This window comes from Schistocerca serialis, chromosome 9, assembly GCF_023864345.2.
Source record: "Schistocerca serialis cubense isolate TAMUIC-IGC-003099 chromosome 9, iqSchSeri2.2, whole genome shotgun sequence".
Taxonomy (NCBI): domain Eukaryota; kingdom Metazoa; phylum Arthropoda; class Insecta; order Orthoptera; family Acrididae; genus Schistocerca; species Schistocerca serialis.
The window spans coordinates 152883051-152908607 of NC_064646.1; the positions used below are offsets into that span (position 1 = coordinate 152883051).

General features: G+C 42.0%; 1 protein-coding gene and 1 non-coding gene across 3 annotated transcripts in view; one reads left to right on the forward strand and one right to left on the reverse strand.

The window, feature by feature from the left end:
* The window catches only part of LOC126419152 (TWiK family of potassium channels protein 18), a 1284255-nt gene that overhangs the window by 370444 nt on the left and 888254 nt on the right, over positions 1-25557 (forward strand). The window lies entirely within an intron of this gene.
* Positions 6351-6425, reverse strand: Trnat-ugu (transfer RNA threonine (anticodon UGU)). The gene has a single exon. It is a non-coding gene; the product is annotated as a tRNA-Thr (tRNA).

Sequence of the window (25557 nt, forward strand, 5' to 3'; positions counted from 1 at the left end):
TCCACAGATATCTTGAAAAAATAGTTTTGGCCAATTTGCTTCAATTTAAAAATATTGCAATGTATTTCGTCTTCTGAAGTGACTATTACAGTTATTATCGTTAGCATATATTGATGTTTTTATACAGTTCTCCTTCTCTAAATTTATTTATTTGTTGTTTTTTGTTTGCTTAGTCCATTTCTTAATTATGTAGTTTATATATAAACAGAATGAACTGGGAAAAGAACGCAACATTGTTCAACTCGTTGGATAGCTATAATTTCATTCATACTTATTTTGTTCCCTGTTTTTATTACAAGTAAAGTTTCATTGTATAAGCTTATGTCCCATGTATTTTTTGCAGTATTGACCAGAGATTTTTTTTCTGTTTAATCTGGCAAACACCTTAGCACATTCGGTAAAATCTGTCTTTCTTTTTACTAAATTCTCTTATTTTACTAATGAATGTCTTAAAAGTAAATATATTATCCATTGTTGTTTGTCCAAATCTCAATCTTCTATGGTCTTCATTTAAAATTCTTTCGATTATTGGTTTTAAGCGTTAAATATATTGCATATAGTTTATATTCAACTGTTACAACACTTATAACCCTATAACTATTGCAGTCTTTTCGGTCTCCTTTCTTAAAAATTGATAAAACAGCTGTTGACCAGATTTTCGATATTCCAGCTTTCTCTGGCGCGAATTTAGAAGATTTAGAAATTACAGTTTGAGCAGAATTTCGCTGTATTTTAATAACTCGATGATAATGGCGTCTGTATCAGCTGCATTTTGTTTTTCCACTGTTTTAAACCTTCTTCTAACTCTGTTAACGTCATTACATTTATCCCTTTTCCACCTGAATACATTTCTGCTTGTTTCATTAAAAATTACAGTTTTCTTGTCAAATTATATATTTGATTGCATTCTAGGCAATTGTTTGTGGACCATGACTGTCATTTTCTAAATCAGTTGTATACCTGTCCCCCCCTGCTCTGCGTTCTCGTTTAGCAGTTTGTGTTTTTCGATTACATTCTTCTCATAATTCTGAACTATTTCCTTGCAGATATTTTATGTTTTTTCTGTTATTACTTTTTCTAGTTTTTAATTCCACATTCTTAATCCTTCCTTACTATACCTTTCAAAATCTCGTTTCCACACTACAAGAAAACAAAGTTCCCTTCAGAGAAAGAATAGTTAGGTACAACAAATTTCCTAGGTGCATCTGTCAAAAGGAAATATAATCAGTATTCATTCGGTATTTATAGAAAAATCACAACAACATACAATACCGCAGCATTGACCAAACCACACACAATCCCAAAAACAAACATCTATCATAAAGACCTACATGATCCACAGACACAATAACATAAGTAGCTAGAGAAATAGCAAATAACAATGGCTGCCAACCAATTCTAGTTACAAAATTAAATAAGAAATGAAGAAAGACATAAAAATAACTCTTTTATATTACGAATTTAAAACATGAGAACTATTCACGATCTTGACAAATAGATGAGAAAGGAATATCACGTTGTTACAGTGACCACTGAAGATACTCTGAAATTACGCGAAACGCATATGGTCGGCGTAAGACTTTCATTACAGTTGCAAAAGTCGGTATATAACGTATGTTGTTGAAATTAGTAGAAGAGGTATGTATGAACACAATAATTGACTTGGGATAAAAGGGTGCAGGAACGTTGTTAACTGGTATTTATCTGTAATTACGGAGGTTAGACTGAGTAAGATAATAACAGATGTTTAAAACTCTCCATCGTTATTATGATGTCGGAGCCAAACAGACGCAATATTCTTCCTTTGTGCAGAATTATGGAGCATCTGAGATGCAATCTATTGATGTTGATCATTGACACAGCATACGTAATTGACTTCTGCAAAATATTCAGTCATTACGTATACCTGAGAAATCAGTCTCATCGATATACAATGACAGCAAAAAAAAAAAAAAAGGAAGTACCTGGGAGGGGACAGGGAAACAGGATGAAATTTCATTGGTTGAGAATGTGTGTGTTGTGATTTGAGTGATTTTAAAAATGAGTCAAATTGACAAAGAAATTGTCAGTATGGGGCCACTTAAGAGCATGACATTGCACCACCTCCAGCTTTCAAGCGTGCACAGATTCAGTTGGGAAGGTCCTCGATATCTCGGATGCTGGCACTGGGACAGAGTCGATGACCGAGTTGGTACCGAATGTGGTCCAGTCGGGGGCAGATCTGGAGATCTTGTTGGCCTCGTAATAGCTCCACACCACGCAGACAGTTCACAGACACAGGTGCGACGTGTGGTCGAGCAGTGTCCTGTTAAAAATAGATCCACGATACTGTCACATAAGGGAACACACGAGGACTCAGGATGTCCTTGGCATACCATTGTACAGTCACAGTTGTCTCAGTTTCTACCGGCCATGATCTGAAACCGTACCCGATGCCTCCCCATACCATAACTGGTTTCCCGGTTGCATCTGATGATGGACTGGGTATTTTGAAATCCATTACAAACGTTGTATGAACCATCAATATCCATAAAGAGCAGCCTGAAGAAGAAAAAAATGGTTCAAATGGCTCTGAGCACTATGGGACTTAACATCTGTGGTCATCAGTCCCCTAGAACCTAACTAACCTAAGGACATCACACACATCCATGCCCGAGGCAGGATTCGAACCTGCGACCGTAGCTGTCACGCGGTTCCAAACCGAAGCGCCTAGAACCGTACGGCCACACCGGCCGGCCCTGAAGAAGACTCACAATAAAAAGAAATCGTCTCCTCACACTGACTTGTTGCGCAAAAGGCGCTGAGAATGCCAAGGAACCATGTTAGCCTGTGCGATTAGTGTGTCTGAATTCGGCGACCGTGTTGAGTATCAAGGAATTATTATGTTTCCAAGATGCTACTCCAGGCGGGTGTAAAATGAATGTGCGCAACGGAAAATAATAAACGCTAAAATGGAGATTTGGCTCTGTCTGTCTACCCCCTGAACCAGATCTTAGGATCTCTTAATGGACTTAATTACAACCTAAATATAAAAGAATGATTAAGGAAACTAATACTACTAAACGATAAACGTTGTTCGTGCTAATATATTTATTGTAGATTTTAAAAAAACTGTATATTACAAAGTTTACATTTCCTAAGTAAAATTACTAATTAGTTGCCCAACTCTGCCCCATATTATGACTGCGCGATCTGATATCATTAACGCGGAATGACTGACATCATCTACGTACCAAACACTAGAAGACACTACTTTCAAAGATAATCTAGGGTGGTGTGGAACAAATGTTCAAATGTGTGTGAAATCTTATGGGACTTAACTGCTAAGGTCATCAGTCCCTAAGTTTACACACTACTTAACCTAAATTATCCTAAGGACAAAAACACACACACACACACACACACACACACACACACACACACACACACACACACACACATGCACGAGGGAGGACTCGAACCTCAGCCTGAATCAGCCGCACAGTCCATGACTGCAGCGCCTAAACCGCTCGGCTAATCTCGCGCGGCAGTGTGGAACCTCAGTGGAAATAAACTAACGTGATCACAGCTGTTTGGCTCTTATAGCCCTAATAAACTGAAGCAATTTGCGATATCAACGTATGTACTGTGTTCGGTGCGTCGAAGTGATGGTTCTCGTACTCGTCTGTGACGATGGAAGAACTCCAGCCACAAATACTCTTTCAAACACGAGGACGGCAGAAGGCGGTCCTCTGATTAATATACTCTAATACTGTCTTCTCCTCTCTGTGTTCTACAGACGAGAAACGCGAACTCCCGACCACAAGGACGAAGTTCAGATAATGTCTCAACGTAAGTATAGGCAGAGGAAGTGCTCTCAATTACTGAACGCTGTGTCTCAACGACGACTTCTAACGTGGTGGTGAAGTCCAGAATCGTATAGGTTCGCAACAGTACAGTTGCTAACTGTTCTAACTATAAACTTTACTGAGATCAAAGACTGCAAGTCCGTCTGTACCAACAAAAGCTGATATCGCGCGACTGTCACACACGGGCGCTCACAACGGAAGACCTCGGGCAAGACTCGGCTCCCCACCCTCGTAATTCCGAAAATGAATCATATTCCCGAACCCACAGAATATTCTCCCTCTCTACAGATTATTCCGAAGGCCGACCAACCATATTTTAGTCTTTTTTCGTCCAGCGCAGAAAGTTTGTAAGGAAAAATTTATACTCGTACAATGGTACGCTTCTGAGTGAAAATCCTTGGAACTAACGCAGCCTCCGTGGTTTCCGAGGTGCCGCTTCTTCGTACCTCTCACCTGCGTGCAAGATTTCCGTATTTTCCGAAGTATAATCCTTCCGGTTCGGCTACAAAACCGACTGGTCGCGACTCTATTATGCTCCAACGCTTAGGTGCTACGAAATCCGTCTCCTATGTCCTGTGTTTAAGCAGGACCAACACACCCATGTGGGCCTTCCACCCAGGGCCTCAGTTCCGCCAGACATTTCACTTCCACTGGCATTCCAATCTCTACTAGTATAAGCAATCATTAATTACGCCGTTTTTATAATAGACACTCCCTCGCCTTTCATGCAATAAGCGTTAACAATTATTTATAAGACGTACGTGAAAATGACAGTCTCCTTTATATATTCATATATACGATGTACAGTGTATCACATGATACCTAATTGTGTTTGTAGATCATGGCAAAGTATGTGGATGAGTGCTTGTAAGGAGCGAAATTATAGTGACCTTACATGTTCGCAGAAAGAGGACTATTACCAAACTGACATCCTAATACATGTGTTCGACCAGGGAGCTGATTGCGTTCACTGAGAATGCCGAATTTTTTCGCTAACTTTATTTGTTTACTTAAATTTCGAGAAAAGTGGTTTTCACCTTTGACACTTGCAGAACTTCAAAGCCACAAAAACTGTCGCTTTGTTAATGTATTAATAACGTTTATTTTTTATTTATTTATTCACCTTGATTACATTAATCGAAACTTTTTGTGATTTTGATGTTCTCTGATTCAGCGGGTTCTGGGGCAAGGAAATTTAAGCAGTCTGCACCAACTAAGAATACTGGAAAAAGAGGAAGACCTGGTTAGAAAGTGCATATAGACATCGATTAGAATACGCAGACTATCTGTCAAGGCCAGGTAAGGTACGATAAACAACAAGAAGGCCCGCCAATAGCGTCACACGTACCGTTTCCAGTGCGTGTCCAGCTGCACGCCGCAGTTGTGCAGTAACGAAGCTTTAATCCATTAGCGTCAGTATGTCCAATAGTCAAATTTCCTCGAATTTCAGCTATATAACATGCTTCCAACATACAGGGCTTAGCGTCCGTCAGCTGACTTCTTACACTACCTTTTTAAACGGCGTACATGTCGTACCAGTCGCTGCTGCTGGTCGCACATGTATCTCATACAGCTCGCTTATATCGCCTTCAAGCCCACCCTTCTCTCCTCCTGCCGCCACCATCACCCAGTGGATGGCGCCCGTGTTTGACAATCCCACTTGCAGTGAAGAAGCGCCAATTCTACGACACAAGCAAAGATGTGCCAACTTCCGGCACACTAGTAAGCTCATCCATTATTACAGCTTATTCTATTCACCTTTGTATGACGCAGCCTAATAACTTTTACATTTCCTAGAAATGATTTCCAGCGCTTTCTTTCCGATTTTTTCTTATGCGCCTCTTGCCATTACATTGTCATTATCGTGTAGGTGAAATGATAGTTTCACCTTCACAATATGTCCCACAGGTGCGAACATGAAGACTCTACCACGCATGCACCACACATTGATCTTTTTAAGATTACAGATTCTTCACTCTCTAATTGTTTTTGGCAGCCCACTTCTTTCTTCTGTCACGTGTAGTTATAAACACCGGGCGTGTGCCGTATATATTTACGGTGTGATACATGGTGACACCAAGTAACAAGGCGAATCCCAATTATCAAAAACTCGCAAGTAATACGCTTTGCTTCACCGAACAAGGATGCAATATATTACAAAGTGAAGAAATATTCGCTCACTCGCGCTTCGCAGCGCGATTCCTCACATGCTAGCAATAAAAAAATGTATCTCACAAAATTTCGTCCTGCGCGTATTTCGGGCAGTAAATAGACATTAAAGACTGTCAATCTGGAATAACATGTATAATAGTTACCTCTGTTGGTATAAAGCAGTAGTCCTATGCAGTTGGTGCAGTGGACAGCATTTTGGGTTAGCATGCAGCAGGTTGAGGGTTCAATACTCGGTCGAGTATTATTTGTTTTTATGAAATGATAATGAAATGGACACCCTAGCTGCAAACAGGCGTTGATATACATCATTTGGGACATGTTGAAAATGTGTGCCCCGACCGGGACACGAACCCGGGATCTCCTGCTTACATGGCAGACGCTCTATCCATCTGAGCCACCGAGGGCGCAGAGGATAGTGTGCCTGCACTGACTTCAGTGACATATCCCTTGCACGCTCCCCATGAGACCCACATTAACAACATGTCCACACCACTACATTCGTAGTGCGCCTAATAGATGTTTACCCATCATACTCGTTACTCGTGGCAGATTAATCTACCTAGTCCCGTACGAGTTCGGGCATGGCGTGTGCGTTCGCACAAGAAGGTCAGTGGCCGGGAAGCCATATTTTAACTATACAGGGTGAGTCACCTAACGTTGCCGCTGGATATATTTCGTAAACCACATTAAATACTGACGAATCGATTCCACAGACCGAACGTGAGGAGAGGGTCTAGTGTAATTGGTTAATACAAACCATACAAAAATGCACGGAAGTACGTTTTTTAACACAAACCTACGTTTTTTTGAATGGAACCCCGTTAGTTTTGTTAGCACATCTGGACATATAAACAAATACGTAATCAGTGCCGTTTGTTGCATTGTAAAATGTTAATTACATCCGGAGATATTGTAACCTAAAGTTGAAGCTTGAGTACCACTCCTCCGCTGTTCGATCGTGTGTATCGGAGAGCACCGAATTACGTAGGGATCCAAAGGGAACGGTGATGGACCTTAGGTACAGAAGAGACTGGAACAGCACATTACGTCCACATGCTAACGCCTTTTTATTGTTCTTTTTCACTGACGCACATGTACATTACCATGAGGGGTGAGGTACACGCACACACGTGGTTTCTGTTTTCAATTACGGAGTGGAATAGTGTGTGTCCCGACATGTCAGGCCAATAGATGTTCAATGTGGTGGCCATCGTATGGTGCGGAATCATTGGCGACCACCTCATTGGTCCTCACTTCATTGCAGGGGCCCAAACAGCTGCAACATACATCGCGTTTCTACAGAATGATCTGCGGAAACGCGTCGACGTATGTGGTATCAGCATGATGGTGCACCTGCACATTCCGCAATTAACACTAGGCTGACTCTTGACAGGATGTTCGACGGGCGTTTCATAGGACGTGGAGGATGCATAAATTGGCCAGCCCGTTCTCCTGATCTTACACCTCTGGACTTCTTTCTGTGGGGTACGTTAAAGGAGAACGTGTACCGCGATGTGCCTACAACCCCAGAGGATATCGAACAACGTATTGTGGCAGCCTGCGGCGACATTACACCAGATGTACTGCGGCGTGTACGACATTCATTACGCCAGAGATTGCAATTGTGTGCAGCAAATGATGGCCACCACATTGAACATCTATTGGCCTGACATGTCGGGACACACTCTATTCCACTCCGTAATTGAAAACGGAAACCACGTGTGTACGTGTACCTCACCCCCCCCCCCCCATGGTAATGAACCTGGGATCTCCTGCTTGCAGGATAGAGCGTCTGCCATGTAATCAGGAGATCCTGGGTTCGAGGTCCAGTCGGGGCACACATTTTCAACATATCCCCAATGAAGTATATCAACGCCTGTTTGCAGCTAGGGTGTCCATTTAATTATCATTTCATTTCTAGCAAAGCTGCATGGTCATCAACGGTAACTGTTCTTTCGGGAACAGATGCTACCGTCATATATATGTGTTTTTACTTGCTAGATGTATTCCACGTGGTACGGCATCTGGTGTCTTAACCGTCATACAGCGATTGCTGTGGGTCTTTTACAAAGCATTTGCGGATACGTACTACAAATGTAGAAATGGAAATACAATCGTTTTCATTGGTGAGATTTTAAAGGATCTTTTGCACGTCATGCACACTAAATGTTCCGCACCCACCACGTCTACAAGATTCCAAACTTGTTTTGTGTGTACCCTTCCTCAATGGTTCCATCGATTAATAGCTACTATTATTCTTGCCACGTTCAGATTCATTACTTTTCGTTAGGGCCTTACGTCATCAGTAGGGCTAGCAACGTGCTTTGCAAATAATTTAGACGGGGAAAATGGGTGGGGGGGTTACACAGAAAACAGGTTCAGAATCTTGTAGATGCAGCAGCGTGAAAAAAATCGCGTCCACGACGTGAAAAGAGATTTTTTGAAAGTTGACCAATATAAACGATTGTACTTCCATGTCTTTGTTCGTTCCACGCAACTTCAAAAGTATTGCAAATTGCAGTCTGTATGATGATTAAGCCGCCAGATACCGTACCACTAGTTTAGCAGAGAAAATCGACTAAGCCTCGATCCCCTGCATGCTAACCTAAAACGCTCTCCATTGCACCAACTGCATAGGACTACTGCTATATACTGACAGAGGTAGTTACTATACACGTGACTACAGTGATGCCAGATTGCCAGTCTTTAATGTCCATTTACTGCCCGAAATACGGGCAGGGCGAAGTTTTGTGACACACTTTTCGTATTGGTAGTAGTGAGGAATCGCGCTGTGAAGTCAGTGCACGAATTTATCTTTACCCTGTATACGTGGCGTAAGCACATTTAAATTCTCGTAGGTGAGGAGCATACGAATTTCGGTGTCCTATCATCCTATCCCGTCTTCTTGTCAGTGTTTTCCGCATATTCCTTCCCCCACCGAGTTTGCGGAGAGTTACCTCATTACTCACCTATTTTCAACATTCTTCTGTAGAACCAAGTCTCAAACGCTTCAATTCTTCTCCGTTCTGGCCTTCCTACAGTCCATGGCTCACTAGTGTGCTTCCAACGTACGTTATCATAAATCTCTTCCTTAAATTAAGGCTCATATTTGATACTAGCATTTTCTGCAACAGTAGTCTGCTTTTGATGCCCTCCTTGCTCCGTCCGTTAAGGTTTATTTCGCTGCCTAGGTCGCAGAATTCCTTAACTTCATCTACTTGGTGATTACGAATTCTGGTGATACGTTTCTTGCTGTTCTCATTTCTGCTACTTCTCATTGCTTTCGTCTGTCTTCGATTTATTCTCAGTCCATATTCTGTACTCATTTGACTGTTCATTCAGTTCAACAGATACTGTAATTCTTTTTCACCTACAGTGAGGATAGCAATGACATCAGAAAATCTTATCAGTGGTATGATTTCACAGTGAATTTTAAACCCACTCTTGAACCGTTCTTTTATTTCCGTCATTGCTTCTCTTCGGTGTATAGATTGAAGAGCATGGGCTAAACACTATTTCCTTGCCTTACACTCTTTTTAGTTTGAACAACTCGTTCCTACTCTTATTGTTCCCTCTTGATTCTTGTACGCACTATATATAACCTATCTTTCGCTATAGCTTACGTATATTTTTATCCTAATCTCGAAACTCTTGCCCCATATGATAATGTCAAACGCTTTTTCCAGGTCGACAAATCCTATGAACATAACCTGATCAATCTTGCTTCAGTTCTCAACCACAATATAGGAACTTCCTCTCTGGTAACTTTACCTTTCCTGACGACAAACTGATCGTCCTCTCACAGATCCTCAGTTTTATTTTCCATTCTTCTGTGTTTTATTCTTGTCAGCAAGTTGGATGCATGAGCTCTTAAGCTGATTGTGCGATAATTCTCGCACTTGTCGCTCTTGCTATCTTCGGAATTGTGTGAATGAGGCGTTTCCGAAAGTGTGATGGTATATCGCCATCTCATACCTTCTACACACCAGCTCTTATAGTCTTTTGCTTGCCACTTCCTCAAAGATTTTAGAAATTCCGAAGTAACGTTATCTAACCCTTCCGCTTCATTTGATCTAAAGTCCTCCAAAGCTAATTTAAATTCTGATTCTAGTACTGGATACCTATCTCTTTCCTATCGACTTGTCTTCTTTCTTCTATCACGTCATCAGACAAATCTTTCCTCTCCATAGAGGACTTCAGTGTACTCTTCCCACCTATCGGCTCCTCTGCATTTGACACCGGAATTCCTATTGCATGTTACCGTCCTTGCTTGTGAGTTCGCCGATGGTAAGTTACAGACTCTCAAAGATGCAAGACGGCAGTATAGAGGTTTTGTAAATGAGGCAGGATTTTGTTAACTACTGGAGGTGTTAACTATTGGTGGGTAGGTTATCAACTAGTGTGGGGGAGAGGTGTCAAATACTGAGAGCTGTCAGCTACTGGGGCTGTCAGCTTATGTTGATGCAATGCAGTTGAAGATAGAGTCCATATGGCGGATCTGTCAGCATAACAACAGTGCGCTGTCTGTCTGTTAGTCTCCGGTAAGAATAGACATAATGCAGTTGTGGTTTCATGTCATCGGATAAAATACAATGAAACGATGCTAGTGTTGGGTTGTGACACGTGTTCCACCTTTCCTCATTGGAGTTAAGAAACACACACACACACACACAAAGTAAGAGCCACTGTACTGGAAGCTGATGCACTCAGAGTGCTGCAACCACAGTGGACGAATATCTTGCAAGCAGCCAAACTAGAGATTACTCCAGATTACGTGGGCATGCGGTAAGCAAACGTTAGTTTCCAAAATTTTTTGACAGCTACTGTTCTGATGAAGTATAAAGCTTCAAGGAGAACCATACTGCTAATAAACCGTCTTCTTTCTTTGTAATGTCTATGGATAAACAGTATAAGCACCGGAATCAACTCCGTCAAAGAACATAATTGTAATGTTCGGATGAGCTGATCCCCCATACAGGCTTCTCCTTCGGACATTGCCAGTGCGGCACTAGTGATTTATGAGCATTACGGGGCAGCAGACTTTAAATCTGTAATCCCCGCGCTTAATTCTGAAAAAGTATTATTCATTATCCTTTCGTTCGCATACAGCCGTTTTCTTTTTTTGTAGGAACTAGAGTAGCCTGCGGCAGAGTCCCGCTGGTTTCCAGTCGCCACAGCCGGCGGACTGCCCCTTCCTCTCCCTCTCTCTCTCTCTCTCTCTCTCCCTCTCCCTCTATGTTATTCCCTCTTTCTCTTTATGTCTCCTTCTGGGTAGCCCGTTGGTCGCGGCCCAACGCGACACAATGCCACCGGCCATATTTTTGGCGGTGGCGGTGGCGACGGCTTCGCACGCACGCCTCCCACCAGAAACCGCCTCCACCACCTCCACCGCCGCCTCCGACGCCACACCAGGCATTATAAATACAAACCGCAGACAGACAGAGCTTGGAGGACGACTTTTCGTAGCACACGTGCAAGCGTTTCCAATTTTAAGATACAAAGGGCAGCGACACGTTCAGTGAATATGTCTAAGCTATTCGCATCTCCAGGTTACGTGATGGATCACCCTAAGGATCTAACTTTCGTTTTTAATTTACCCACATTAACTTATCAATAACTTAGTTGAGGAAATTTACTGATTCTTGATATAGTAATACGCCATGGTACCCAGAGACCGAACAACAAGAGTCTTCTGACAAGACATTTAAGAAACCTCATCAAGTTAACTGAAACCACAGAGATTTGTCGCCGGTCGTATTGGGCGTGCGGTTCTAGGCGCTTCGGTCTGGAACCGCGTGACCGCTACGGTCGCAGGTTCGAATCCTGCCTCGGGCATGGATTTGCATGATGTCCTTAGGATAGTTAGGTTTAAGTAGTTCTGAGTTGTAGGGGACTGATGACCTCAGATGTTAAGTCCCATAGTGCTCATAGCCATTTGAACCATTTGAGAGATTTGTCCTGAGAGAAAAAAATTCTGATAAGTACGAGTAGGTCTCACACACCAATGGCTCCGTACAAACTTAATTATGCAAACAGGTACAGGGTGACTATTATTGAACTGAATGAAATAAAATCGTCGTAACTTCTGAACGGTTTGCGTTAGGCAGTTCAAAACCGCACGGTTGGCCTCGCGCATGATGAGAACTCGTGTGGTTTTGTTTTTGTGACGAAGCCTACTTTCATTTGGATGGGTTCTTCAATGAACAAAACTGGAGCTTTTGGGGGACTGAGAATCCACATTTCGCGATCGAGAAGTCTCTTCACTGTCAATGGGTGAGTGTACGGTGTGCAGTGTCCAGTGACGGAATAGTCGGCGCGATATTCCTTGATGACACGTTGACTACAGAACGGTACGTGAAGGTTTTGGAAGATTATTTCATGTCCATGACCCTGATTTCGACAAGATGTGTTTCATGCAAGATGGAGCTCCATCCCATCGAATCAGGAGTGTTTGATGTTCTGGAGTAGCACTTCGGGGACCGCATTCTGGCTCTAGGGTACCCAGAGGCCACTGGCAGGGGCCTCCATTAGCCACCATATTGCCCGGACCTGACCACATGTGACTCCTTTTTGTGGAGCTGTGTTAAAGGCAAGGTGCACAGCAATAACCTCAGAACCATTGCTGTACTGAAAACAGCCGTTCAGGAGGTCATAGACAGCATCGATGTTCCGATACTTCAGCGGGTCATGAATTTCGCTATTCGTCTCCGCCACATCATTGCCAATGATGGAGGCATATCGAACATGTCATAACCTAAATCTGAATATCTGTAGTGACGATTACATGTTGAATAAAGTGTATGCACGCTATAGTTTGTAAATAATTTAAGTTTTTTTTCATATAGTCCAGTGATTGCCAGACTGTAGTTCATCCATCCTAGTGTCCAGAATTTAAGCTTCATACATTTACTCGTTTCTGACAAAAGAGGTCTTAACAATTGGATTGACAGGCAGACAAAAAAATCGTACGATATAATTAAAAATTATTAATTTTCGGATTTTTTCCTTTAGTGTTACTGTGAAAGTTTACTGCTCGGCTAATTTCATGTTTGTAGGTTAAAGGGAAGCATCCTATAGGTTCTGTTAAGTGAGGTGGAGAGTATCACAATATGTGACGTAAATGGTCGTGTCTTTTGACTGCATTGACATAAAAGCTTAAATTCTGAAGGCCACCGACAGACCGTAGACCTCAGTTACTGACATAAATTTGATATCAATACGTCCACCGGTTAATGATAGAAAGGAGTCTTAACAGATGGACAGACAGTCGGATAACAAAAAAAAAAAAAAATAATAATTTTTTTCGTATGATATAATTAGAAAGTAACAGTTTTCGGATTTTTTTCTTTTAGTTGTGGTGTGTTAAACTTTGCTCCTTGCCAAATTTCAGTATTGTAGGCCTAATGGGAGTACGCTGAAGGTTGTAATGAGTGGGTCTGCGAGTGTCAAAATATGTGACATAAATGGCCGAATCTTGTCATTGCATTGACTTAGAAGCTTACATATTTTACGCCAACAAGGGACCGTAGATCTTAGTACGTATGTATGATATGTCGAAGCACATCTTACAAACCGTCTTCACAGTTTCCCTTCTGTCAATACCTATGTCCTACTTTTCAAATTTCACAGAAGCTATCCTGTGTTCCTTACGGGACTGACACTACTATAAGATGTTGCCGAGAAAAGCTCAGCTACAGAATGACGGATACTTCCAGAATTTTGAGTTGTTAACAGCGTTAACCTTCGTATTCCTTAACAGCTACGATTTTGTTGTGACTCGCTGTCCTTCACATTGTTAATCTCTCACAAACAAAGCAGTTGATCGAATGATGCAGGGATGGGGGTTTCTATAAAAAACGTCACTCACGCAAGTGTCTTACTTCATGCACTGCACGTCACAACGCTCGCAAATATTTATGAATTACGTCTTGAATGTTCTTAATTTGTTATTAGCATTCGAATATTATTTTTTGTATTTGTCACTTTACAAAAGTACAACAACCCATTACGTTTTTCAATGGCTTACAACTATTTTGTAACTGAGTACTGTAAAGTTTTTTTAATGTTTCCAAAGACTTTTATTTTTCCAAACAATGTTCCGTTTTAGTTAAGCTATCTGTGCCAGTTGTACTTGAATTTTGTTTCAAGCATCAAGTGATCCACATTCTGGGCGGTATTTTTCGTGTATACATGACTGGGAAGTCTTCCTACATCTCTATGTCTCTCATAGATCTCATGCTCGTATTTTGTGAGGCACTGTTTCTTGGAAATCCAAATCTGATGACGACCAAGGATTTTAAATTTGAGGCAACGAACTGTCTCAGTCACAGCACTTCTATGACGGTCACTTGCCCTCACACTCATTATGGCTGAGGTTTGCAAAAAGCATCACGCATTCCAGTCCGCAGCCTGTCAGATTCAGGGTACTGAACACTTTCCTTACACGAATAACGAGGACAGGGTGATGCCACACTTGGATATGAAACTAGTCTGTAGCTAAGCTTTGCACGTGGTAAACTACACAGCCTGACAAAAATGAGTGAAGCAACCAGAAGACATTGTCGCATGTCAATGTTACTCCGAACAGGTACGCACCATCGGCGATTAATGTAGAGTTGCAGTTCTCTATGGCAGGCAGAGCGACCACCAGAGTGCATTAGCGTGGTTAGAGTTTAGTCTTCTCACTAGGCCTGGTATGGTAAATAAGGGGTAGGCTCCCCAGGGAGATGTTCCAGTCTTCCACTGTTTCGTAGAGGCATAATAGTACTGCTGCTGCCGTCACGGTGCGGGGAGCCATCGAGTATGATCACAGCTCTGGTAGCCACTGATGGAAATTTGACGGCGAAACGAAACGTCACGGGCTACATGCGTGCTCGTATGTTACCTCTCATGTGACAGTACCGTGGCACCATTTTTTCAACAAGTCAATGGTTTTCGGCACACGGCATGTATCTCTACGAACTATCTGCCGTGAGGCTGAGGTACTACCGTGGCCAGCAAGATCCCAAACCTGTCCCCTTCAGAACATGTGTGGGATCAGTTCAGGCGTCTACCACGAACCAGTGTCAGTACGCGGGATATTAAGGACCAGTTAAAACAGTGTTGGGCCAGCTTGCCTACGGGGAGAACTCAGCAACCTTGTTACCGCATTCCCAAGCAAATCGTTGCATGCTTCTAGACCAAACGTCATACTGATGAGTTGGCTCATACTGCTAATTTCTTTGGTCAGTTTTACTCCGTACTGTGATGACTGAAAGAGCATCACATGTCTTCGGCCAGTGAATTTTCATTTTGTTTCCTCATGTCGTTCTTGGTGCTTCACAGCTTTCGTCAGGCAACGTATTTTATGGCTGTGGTGTGCGTACTGTAAGACCTTCAGTACACACACCATCAGATTATTTGACTTGGCGAGTGTCAGCAATATGTCTCGTGGTCTTATCGTGGCGTGTTTATCTTCTGCCGTTAGGTCAGACGATAGAAGTGCCACTTGCACGCTTAGAGTAGCAGATTGACGATGACCAACTTTAAACAGAACTTGATTAATTTTCACACAAATTTATTAAAATAATAAAAAACATAAAAATTACTTAACTTGGTTCTGGATGCTATTTACCATTGACAATCTGAAGTTCCTTTGGTATTGGTACGTTAATCTTATTCTCACATATCTCACATGTCATATATCACATTTATCTTCATGGGTATGTACAGGAATATGGTAAACTTATTAGGTGCAGACTGAAACTTGACTATAGACTGGTACAGACAAATGCAGACTGACTAATTGGAGGTCTGTACACTCGTTATAGTACCTTGCACGTTCATGTATCACTGCGCGAGTGTGATCCGCGAGGAGAAAAGGTTCTACGTTAGCTGCAATCTCATTGGCTGCGTTACATATTAATACGCGGATCGGCGGAAGCAGAATTTGGTCCGTCTCTATGGCAGCGCCATCTCGTAGTGCAGAGACAGACGAGCGCTGCGCCTGCGCTGTTGTGCTTAGTGGGGCGCGCTCTAGTGGGAAAGTTGTGTACGCGCTGACTACGTGGAACTATGTACACAACAATGGCATTTGCATGCGAAGCTGACAGCACAAAGACCACAACCGCAATAAAATCTTGGAATCAAATAACGACACAAAATAAACTTTGATTTCACATAACCACAATCAGATTCGGCTACCAATGCAATTTTCCAGTGGTCATCTAATATGCAAGTAGAAAAACAAGGTACAGTGAAATAAGGTATGTGAAGAGGTAAAGAACAAGAAACATCCTTCTAATCAAGCACAGTAAAATAAATGAGTTCCTTAACAACCTGCCAAAACCATCATCAGAATAGAATAACATAATACATAATAGTGTAGGTCCATACCAATTAATTAACAATTTAAGAGAGTAACATATATCAAAAAACTTTAGAGTCTGTAGCGATGTGAGTAAACAGACAGACTGGTGGAACATGGGAGGAGACTGTGCTTAAACAGGTGAGGGGCGGGTTACAAGCAGGGCCTGAAGAGGACAAGACAGGTGGAGAGGGGGAGCTAAAAATGACGTAAGTACACTTAAAAGTAAAACAAAATACAGAATTACATGACATTTAAAAGATTTGCACAGACACATAAAAGAAAACTTTGTAGAAGAAGCAATATGAAGGAAAAGAAAGACAACTGACGACGCTCAGGGAATCTAAGGCGGAAGAAGTATCGAGCTTAAAAAACTAGAGATGGTAAGCTAGTGGAACCAGAGAATGCAGTTCTCTAAACGTCGTTTGTTGTCAGCACTTTACTCGTATTACTTCATTTTATAACGCTTTCTCTTCAAAGTGTGTGTAAATTTAGCTTTCATCTAATGTTCATAGATTTCGGAAACGAGACAACGTCTCATTACCCAAGACGTTGTAAACACTGTAACTACTGTATATGGCACTGACCCGTTATAAGTAAAAAGAAAATATAAGATACGTAAAGATGTGCATGGAGGGATAAGGGTAGGGTCTGTCATCTTTAAAATTAATATGAGATTGAAACAACAGTATTCAGAAAATATCTAAAAATCCCCATGCGCAACTGGAAAAATAAATTCAGTAGAATGGGAATTCAGGTAGGAAAATAAAGTGTGTATATGCGTTTATTCGCAGGTGACCAGGTGATGGTGGTGAGGGATTCTGAAAAATCCGCCATATGTTTGGGTAATTAATAGAATAACACAGAAAATGGGGCTGAAGTTGACTTCAGGAAGACAGAACACGTAACCACGGCAATGTATCGGCACAGCTTGGAATATCAGATAATGTTAGCATCAATAATTGTGAAAGGTATGACTACCTAGCGAGTAAAATTAATAAAGATGGAAGATGTGAAGATGACTTGAGAAACTGAGTGAGCTCAGGAAGGAGAGAAATATCAGAATTGACCTCTTTTGTGGTCCACAAAAATCAGAATAAAAACGAAACTTCATACACATGAAGGCATTGAGTGCTGGACGATTACAGAGAACAACTCCTAAAGGAACGAAGCCCTACAAACGAAGTTTCTAAGACGACCATACGGGACCTCCTGTTTGAAAAATCGAACAAGAGAGTATGTACCGTAAATAACACACAAGAAAGATACCGTAATGGTCAAATATAAGCAGGCAACTTTGTTTGGTTTGGACACTATATATATTTGAACACAGAACGAGAAATAGAGAAAGTACGTAAAGACCGCTACTCAAATACATTAAAGAACTAGAAAGGAGTATTAACAATAGAAATTTAACCGTCGGAAACACGCAATATTATCATGGATGCTGAGATGCAGGCTGCGGCAGACGCCGTATAACCCTCACCAACATATAATGTTTATTTGAGAGGCAAATAACCATTCCGACTAGACACATCTCATCCACGTAAGCAGTAATGGGGCATATTAGTAAGTTAATAATAATTAAATGAGCCAACAACAGTCAGAACTTTGAGGTAAGAGACTGCGATTGCAGTGTCAGTATTAACTCTGTGCTTTCATGTTCTCGCGGAATTTCTTGCAAGCCATGTAATGACGCGTGGAGGTGGGCGAGACGTCTTATGGGGCAGGCAAGTGATTGGGACAGCGAGGGCTGCAAAAGGGATCGTTTCCTTGGGACGGTGGTAGGAGGTGATGTCTTTTATAGACTAGACGATGAATCCATGGCTGAGAGAAATCAGAAGAACGGGCACTGTGTGGACCATCGGGCAGTCGCCAGGCTAGCGCAGGGCTGCAGACTGCCAGGAGTAAGGACAGTATAGAGTGATACAGTTGCCGCGGCCGCGTTAGAAACGCACAACCCTCACTTTTCCCAACCGTCCCTCAGGCTAACCTGCAGGCCATACAACACACCCTCAGGTCAACGCGAAAACCTTATCCAGTGGTGTGAGCGATTTCAGACAAATGCTATTGACTTCTCTGGGTATGCGAAACCCCAGGTCCCAGGCAGCTCGTGGTCGTGCGGTAGCGTTCTCGCTTCCCACGCCCGGGTTAGATTCCCGGCGGGGTCAGGGATTTTCTCTGCCTCGTGATGACTGGGTGTTGTGTGATGTCCTTAGTTAGGTTTAAGTAGTTCTAAGTTCTAGGGGACTGATGACCATAGATGTTAAGTCCCATAGTGCTCAGAGCCATTTGAACCATTTGAACCAGGTCCCAGCCACAGAGAACATCTTTAGAAAGTGTGCTAAAAGCACCACCGACTGTGACAGTGCTGCGTGGCTGATGGGCTGCCAATCCGACATCGAGACAGTAGAAGAACCAGAAGGAACAGCGCGATTTTACATTGGTAAACAGTCCATGATGCAGGTCCTGAGCTCTACTTTTTAGATTGATGGTTTAGTAAAGATGATGGCTGGGAGAAGAAGTTAACGGAGCCACTGGAGTGAGACTGCCCAGTGTTGGCAGAAAATCTGGTGATTGGTAGAAAATGTTAGGTGTCCACAAAACAATCAGCAGGCCTGAAGGGGTGCGTGGTTAGTCTGGACTCTGGGGCTTGAACACAGCAATACAGGGATTCTTACATGGACGTTCAGAGTAGACTTGAGAGCTAGATTTGGAGGTGAATGCACTCAGACGAGTGCAGACCCGAGTGGAAGGACGAAGGGGCACTTTGTGTTAGACCATTATGGTTCGACACCGATCACCGCTCCATACAGGAAGAACACAATGCAGCAACAGGATAGTGATAACGTCTTACCCTCTATCAGTCGCTCTGCCCCAGTAATATGTTTGTCTTCACTCGCTGTCATCCTCACGGCTTGCAATCACGTTATCCTTGCCGTTTAACGTTGGGATTTAACAACAACGACAGTGAATTGTCATATCCAAATTTAAATCCTCATCAGTCTCAGAACCTGTCGTAAAATTAGTTACCGTCATTAACGTGACCACATATTATTATCTGAATTTGAAGTGTTGGCTGCGAATGTTTAATCCCTTCAGGATTTATTATGCCAGTTGTGGAATAAGTTATAAATGTAAGTTGTTGACTGATTTTTCTCCTGTAGCTAATGAAGCTCATTTTCAGGGGTAGTAGTAATAGAAAATTAGTTGACACCCTCTCATGACAAATTGCACGTAGCCTTATAACTGATATCGTTAATTAGCACTGGCTCCTGAGGATGTATGTTTTTGAAGCTTTATTGGTCTCATCAGTCAGGTGTAAAACCACACACTCACAAAATTATATACACTCGTAATTCTTTGCCGTCTCTAATGACTTCGCTGTCGACGGGACGTTAAAGACTAATCTCCTTCTCCTCCCTCATAATTCTTTTCATCTCCCTATTCGCTTACCGTGCCCTCCCTGTAACCCGTCTCTCCCCTGTTTAAGCACAACCTCTTCATGTCTCCCTAGTCTGCCTCCGTTCTCCCATAGCGCCAGACAGTAAGGGCCTGTTATAGAACGTGTCACAGGGGCCTATTTCGTTAACGTTGGTGGATTAAACTACCGATAGAGCAGAGAAAGAAAAATACTTTTATAAACGTTATGCAGAAACTAATTACGTTTCTAATTCAGTATAAATTCAAACATTACGAGTACAGTAGTCTTGAAGGCCAGAGAAACAAAACTATTTAATTGTTCATTTTATTCTCTGCCTCGTGATGACTGGGTGTTGTGTGATGTCCTTAGGTTAGTTAGGTTTAAGTAGTTTTAAGTTCTAGGGGACTGATGACCATAGATGTTAAGTCCCATAGTGCTCAGAGCCATTTGAACCATTTGTTCATTTTACACAGTTAAAAAGCCACAAAACTATGAGGGAAAATTTACACAATTATCAATTTTACAATAAGTTTCCTTTAATTTACGTCTATGGCCTCAAACTTTTTGTTAACAGATTACCGGTTGCGGTCTATAATGACGATCATCAGATCTGCAGCAAAAAATGGGAAAAAAACATATACACTCGCAGATTGTCTATTCCCATTTTTTGCTACAGATCTGATTTATCTTTTTTTGAGGACTGCTTTCAATGGTTATACAGAGTACAGTCACCCACAATGCGACAATCTTCCAAAGAGGATGAACCACTTGCCTTCACCCATAAGTGAATATTGCAATCAGAATTTATCTTAACACGTCTACGACAAGTCAAAGATAAACTCCCATGTGGCATAAGGTAGGAACCCTCACCAGAGATAATAACCTCAGAAACAGGTATAGTACGGTAAGCTAAGATCTCCCTAGTTTCAAAGGATTCCAAACCAGCTCTACCTGCACTGTTACATGCAACAAAAGCAACGGTTATCCATCCATTACCCAAACCAGAAGAGGTAGAACTTTTCATTAAAGAAAAATTAAATCTCGCGCCACAAAACAAAGTAGGTCCATTAATAAGAACAAATTGAGCAGTTTTACCTACTCCCCTGACCTCGTTCTTTTTCCCCTTTGCGGAAGATGTAGATGCACCAAGAGTGCCGTCCACATTTACAAGTGAAACCGATAATCTGTTAACAAAAAGTTTGTGACCATAGGCGTAAATTAAAGGAAACGTATTGCAACGTATTGCATATACGGGTCACTGTTTTATTCGCAATAATGTCGCAGCTTGTGAAATCAGTTTTACAATTTGTAAGACGGAGGCGTAATAGGCCAGTCAATGAAGACAAAAAGGACGGTTTAACAAGTGAAATAATTGGTGTAGTAGCAAACTTTTGTAAAGTGGTAGGAGAGGGTGCCAGCCGCGAAGAGAGCGAGAGAATATTGAAAACATCGGAAGACGTGCTTGGGACGTAGCTTAGGTGGCTCTTGTCGGCATCTTTCAGGCTGTTTCCTTACTTGAGAGACCATAGTTGTTCACCTTAACTCGCCCCATACCACTGTGGTATATTACAAACAATTGTCTTTCACATTCTGTATATGCTACTTTCTTGAATTCTGGATGATTTGCTAAACAAAACTATATATTTCACTACTATGCCGTTATGATGATTGTGGACGAGTTCTTATATAACATCATTTACTTTACTAAGCTTAAGACGGAAGTCTCAACACTCTTCGGTGCTTTCAACTTATCGAGTTCTCATGTCCCTATCTTCTTACCGCAATTTCTTCAGTTTTAATCAGCATTTCATAACCTATTAATTATGGTCAGTATCCACAGCCTATTGTGTAGCTACCAGTTACGGCGCTTCAATGCACCATCATCCTTTGTTTTCAGCCGCCCACAGTACCAACTTGGGATGTTCATGTGGGCTTGTGTTATAACAACAGATAACTGTTGTCACTGTAACTACTGAAAAGGCTGATGTCCCTCATCAGGAACCTCGGTTTCTACTCATGTATCCCTCCGATAAGTTTGATCTTATAGTATGGGTGATTTTCTGCCCAGGTGCCATGGTCGGGGATATGTGGGTTTCAGGGGACAACTGCGCAAAAACTACACGAAATTCAGAAAAATGGCGATTACCAGTGGAGGTTCAAAACCATTCGAAGAAATTTGAATGTCTTTTGGGGCAGCAAAGGGATTCTATGCTTTTTCAGCGCTTTTATTTCTACCCATTCTACGCGCAGCATTTCTGAGACTAAATTGAGTCGAATTCTTAGAAACTCCATGTAATCATCCACTCATGGATGGGTATACAGAGCGTTACAAAAAGGTACGGCCAAACTTTCAGAAAACATTCCTCACAAACAAAGAAAGAAAATATGTGATGTGGACATGTGTCCGGAAACGCTTACTTTCCATGTTAGAGCTCATTTTATTACTTCTCTTCAAATCACATTAATCATGGAATGGAAACACACAGCAACACAACGTACCAGCCTGACTTTAAACACTTTGTTACAGGAAATGTTCAAAATGTCCTCCGTTAGCGAGGATACATGCATCCACCTTCCGTCGCATTGAATCCCTGATGCGCTGATGCAACCCTGGAGAATGGCGTATTGTATCACAGCCGTCCACAATACGAGCACGAGTACCGGGCTTGCGTAGGCAAGAGCTTTCAAATGCCCCTATAAATGTAAGTCAGGAGGGTTGAGGTGAGGAGAGCGTGGAGGCCGTGGAATTGGTCCGCCTCTACCAATCCATCGGTCACCGAATCTGTTGTTGAGAAGCGTACGAACACTTCGACTGAAATGTGCAGGAGCTTCATCGCGCATGAACCACATGTTGTGTCGTACTTGTAAAGGCACATGTTCTAGCAGCACAGGTAGAGTATCCCGTATGAAATCATGATAACGTGCTCCACTGAGCGTTGGTGGAAGAACATAGGGCCCAATCAAGACATCACCAACAATGCCTGCCCAAACGTTCACAGAAAATGTGTGATGATGACGTGATTGCACAATTGCGTGGGGATTCTCGTCAGCCCACACATGTTGATTATGAAAATTTACAATTTGATCACGCTGGAATGAAGCCTCATCCGTAAAAAGAACATTTGCACTGAAATGAGGATTGACACATTGTTGGACGAACCATTCGCAGAAGTGTACCCGTGGAGGCCAATCAGCTGCTGAAAGTGCCTGCTCACGCTGTACATGGTACGGAAACAACTGGTTCTCCCGTAGCACTCTCCATACAGTGACGTGGTCAACGTTACCTTGTACAGCAGCAACTTCTCTGACGCTGACATTCGGTTTATCGTCAACTGCACGAAGAATTGCCTCGTCCATTACAGGTGTCCTTGTCGTTCTAGGTCTTACCCAGTCGCGAGTCATAGACTGGAATGTTCCGTGCTCCCGAAGACGCCGATCAATTGCTTCGAACGTCTTCCTGTCGGGACAGCTTCGTACTGGAAATCTGTCTCGATACAAACGTACCGCGCCACGGCTATTGCCCCGTGCTAATCCATACATCAAATGGGCATCTCCCAACTCCGCATTTGTAAACATTGCACTGACTGCAAAACCACGTTCGTGATTAACACTAACCTGTTGATGCTACGTACTGATGTGCTTGATGCTAGTACTGTAGAGCAATGAGTCGCATGTCAACACAAGCACCGAAGTCAACATTACCTTCCTTCAATTGGGCCAACTGGCGGTGAATCGAGAAAGTACAGTACATACTGACGAAATTAAAATGAGCTCTAACATCGAAATTAAGCGTTACCGGACACATCTCCGCATAACATCTTTTCTTTATTTGTGTGTGAGGAATGTTTCCTGAAAGTTTGGCCGTACCTTTTTGTAACACCCTGTATACAGGAAATAGCTAGTGTGACACATTAGAGTGAAATACAGATGGGTCCACTTACATATCCCAAGTCCATATTTATCAAGTATTTAGTGGAAAAAATTCTCCGTATACCGCTGAATACCACCACAATCAAACTAGTAATACACAAATAATCTTCTCAGGCAAGGGTTAAATGGAGTGTACTGACAGGCACCTCTTGTATGTACGTATTGTAATGTGAGTTAAAAGCTTGGAGAGTTGCTCTATCCATTGATACCTTTATGTATGTCTTGTTGTTTATGCAAAGCTGTCTTCAGAAATCACGAGGTACTTATGAAACACCCAGTAAATACTTAACGTCCTCAGTGTTGTAAGACCCACTGAGGGCTGTTCAACTTCAGTCGGACATTGTACAATCAGTTCCTGTTGACGGGATAGGCAAAGTGCTAGTCATTAGTCACCACTCTCTGTAGTGTCACTGGATGTAACCACGATGCATCCTGTCTCATGAGTCAACTAGTGTTTAGAAGGTATTATTTGTACCGTTATCTTAAAATACTATTTTCTGAGTATGTTCATTATAACCTATAGATAATTTTAACATATGTTACTGAATATTGCAAAATGTTTTTAACACTCTACACTACATACAAATTATAAAATAAATTTGTACTGATGTCTTCGTTAAATAAATTACGAATAAATAAACTGTGGTTTCAACGAAATAGTTTTTACAATTGTTACGTATATTTTAATGCTTAACGTTTGTATATCGAAAACACAAAATCATTTTGCTTTCCAACAGTGGAGCATTGGGAAACACTCACTTTTTATGTGTTGTGCAATGCATCGTTTTCAAAAAGAACGACGACAATGTATGCGTTGTTTCAACGCTACAGATAAGAAAACCACTTATAACGAAGACAAATTAAACTGAAAATCAAGATCAGTACCGTATTATCAAAAAGATAGCTCAGGGTTTAGAGTCTCACCGATGATGAGACTATTGGAGAGGAAACACAGGCTAGGATTACAAACGGTTGGAATAAGGAAATCGGATGTGACTTTCCCATAGCAAGCATCCGAAGATACACATAAAATGATTTAGGAAAATCACGCTGTCTCCCGAATGGCAGGCTACTCTCTTGCAACTGCGTCATTTATTTCGTTCAAAGTGGTTAAAATGGCTCTGAGCACTATGAGACTTAACAGCGGAGGTCATCAGTCCCCTAGAACTTAGAACTACTTAAACCTAACGAACCTAAGGACATCACACACATCCATGTCAGAGGGAGGATTCGAACCTGCGACCGTAGCGATCGCGCTTCCAGACTGAAGCGCCTAGAACCACTCGATCACTCCGGCCGGCTTATTTCGTTCAATCATGGCTACTTCCCTTTTAATTTTTATCCTCAACAACTAAAAAATTCGGTCCTTGTGATTGAATTTATTCAGACGTTGCAGAATTTAATAGAACGATCTTCGTTCGTTCCAAATTCCAGCAACTCAGACCACAATTTCGCTCAGAAGTGAGGGACCTTAGGATACCATTCCCTAGATGTATTATTGGTCTCAGAATGAAAGTAGTCTCGGTTGCAAAGTTATTTGACATCAGCAAAGCCCTTCGCTCTTTCGCCATTGTGTAACCCATTCGTTCTAAGCCATAAAAATGGAAAGTGGATCCACAAATAATTGGATACTTTGGGATCCAGTTTTCATTCTATATGGCTTTATGTCAAAGTAACTAGACTTTTGCGACCACTTTATATGGCTTTAGGTTTGATGGGTTACACATCCAGGTGCTTTTGCACAAAATGGCGGAACGCGTTATCGATATAAAGTAAACTTTCAACCATGACTCTGAGTCTGAAATAATTTAAAATGGTTACCGTACCACCCTGCCACA